The sequence below is a fragment of the Pundamilia nyererei genome, unplaced genomic scaffold (assembly GCF_000239375.1).
Source record: "Pundamilia nyererei isolate P.nyererei 1_Seehausen unplaced genomic scaffold, PunNye1.0 scaffold01759, whole genome shotgun sequence".
Classification (NCBI taxonomy): domain Eukaryota; kingdom Metazoa; phylum Chordata; class Actinopteri; order Cichliformes; family Cichlidae; genus Pundamilia; species Pundamilia nyererei.
In genome coordinates this window covers 6,426-8,636 of record NW_005189160.1, presented here as the reverse complement: position 1 = coordinate 8,636, position 2,211 = coordinate 6,426, and the positions used below count along the sequence as shown (strand labels likewise).

Below are 2,211 nucleotides of genomic sequence, written 5' to 3'. Positions count from 1 at the left end.
CAATGCCACGCCCGACAGATAAGAGAGGTGTGCTCAGAGTGATGGGAATGATAAACTTTGTAGGAAAATTCATACCTAACTTGTCAGTGAGAACATCAGCACTAAGGGAGTTACTTCGTGATTCCATAGAATTTAAATGGTCAGCGAGGCATGAACAAGAATGGAATGATTTGAAAACCACACTGACATTCAAAGCTATACGAAGACAACACACTTATGTTTTGTTCAATTTAATCTTTTACTATTTATAAACCCTCCAGCGTCTGTTTTCATGAACAGCAGCATCAAACCAATAACTCCACATTTACCTGCAGGTCTGTCAGCATGTTGATGCAGGCGCTGCTCCTGAGAAAGAACACAGAATTCATTATTACGATTAACTATCAGCAGGAATAATTTAACCAGTTCATTTGTTCCTGGAATCTGTTACTCGGACTGTAAGTGTAACAGAAGCAGAGATGAAAGTTTAGATGAGCTCAGCTGCTTCACTCTCACCACTTCTAACATGAAGTTCTGCTCCAGCTGGTGTCTCATCACAGGCGTGGAGCTGTTCGTCAGTCCCTGCAGACAGATCAGAGTCAGTTCTTCCTTAAAGACAGTGAAACATGCTGCCTGTTGTGATGTCATGCTGGAAACAAGATTCAGAGCTGTTAGCTGAACCGTGCTAGCCCAGGTGGCTAATGTGTTAGCAGTTAGCAGACAGAGTGAAGGCAGGAAAGTAAACCAGACTTCAGCTGAACATGAAATAAAGATGTGAGACTGATCAGGACAAAGCGTCTAAACAAATACATAAGTCAGCTAAACCACAGCACCTCCTTTTACTTTACTCACCTCGTCTTTTGGACTTTTGTCTCCAAATGAAGTAAATGATGACGAGAACAAGGCTGCAGACGAAGACAACTAGGGCTCGGATCCCCAAGTCAAACAGGTGACGGTTGGCTGGAAAAGCAAAAGAATAATTATGCGATACAATTATTAAACAAACATGATCGACTCATACTATTTATTAATATCATAAACACTGCTCCAAAAACTTAAAGGAACACTTCAGAGTCTAGCATCAGGCCAGATGTTGATGCACAGCTAGGCAGCAGCTGTACTTAGAGGAGCAACAATGAGACGACCTCCAACACAGGAGCAGTTTTACAGCTGAAAGTCTCAGACATTGTTTCCTCCTCATCTTTTCTGTCTGTGTTTTCACCAGTTTGACATCCGGCTAAGGTCAGTGTCTCTACTGGTAGCACTGGGTGATACTGGACCCTCCACAGGTTGCACAGGTAGTCCAGCTTCTCCAGCTGTGGCACATTGAATACGTGCCACAGCTGGAAGCTTTGCTGTGTCTCGAGGCGTCTTTGAATTCAGCCTCTGTAGGTTTATAATGTTCATGCCCATCCAACGATGTGGCATCCTTCCATTGCTAGCAAGTCCTCGTTCATATCATAGATATGCAGCAATAGTGTTCCCCATTGAGATCAGACACGTTTTCAAAGTCTTCCTTTAAGTTTTTTGAACAGTGTTTTTTTAATGTAATTCAGAACAGCTGAGCTTGTCTGACAGAGCATCATGCCTCAAACACGTCATTTATACTGTAAACAGCAGAGCTGATGTAAGTTTGACTGAGAATTATTTAAACCTGTGAAGCTGACTGATGTCTTTGTTGGACTCATACCTGACGGAGCAGGTGTCACTGCTGGCTGGTGAGTAACTGTTGTAGTTGTTGTTTCTTTATCTTGAGAATACAACAGAGAATTTAATTTCATAAACTGAAAATGAGAAAGACTGACAGAATTACACGTGTGTATTTAGCCAAATATATACCATAAATAAATAAAATGCATGTTTTCAAAAAAATACAATTTCTATAAATAAGAAACAAAAACATTTGATAATATCTTGAGATTTGGAAACGATGACTGGGTACTGGATTTGTTAAAAGTGCCGTGTTATGCAGGAGCAAACGCAGTGACGTCATCGACAGCACTGATCAAACTCGAGGGTCTAAACTAAACTCATCCTGCTCTCTGCTCTTCCTCCTCTTTGAGCTGTAAACTATGATGTGCTGGTGGCTGCAGACCCCGCAGGTTTAGCTCTCTGAACGTGGAGTTTAATGTGTTTTGGGTTCATGTGTCTCACCTCTGTCAGATCTCTGTCCTTTGGTCACATTCAGATAAGCAGCTGGTTCTCCATCACAGTAGTACAGTCCAGAGTCAG

General features: G+C 41.8%; 1 long non-coding RNA gene across 1 annotated transcript; it reads right to left on the bottom strand.

Annotated features, from left to right (window-relative positions):
* Nucleotides 1-315: 315 nt before the first annotated feature.
* LOC102196536 (uncharacterized) lies at nt 316-1,731 on the bottom strand. Its single transcript, XR_312553.1, has 4 exons — nt 1,670-1,731; nt 832-939; nt 496-561; nt 316-345 (listed from the first exon to the last, which is right to left on the bottom strand). It is a non-coding gene; the product is annotated as an uncharacterized LOC102196536 (long non-coding RNA).
* Between the last annotated feature and the right edge of the window lie 480 nt (nt 1,732-2,211).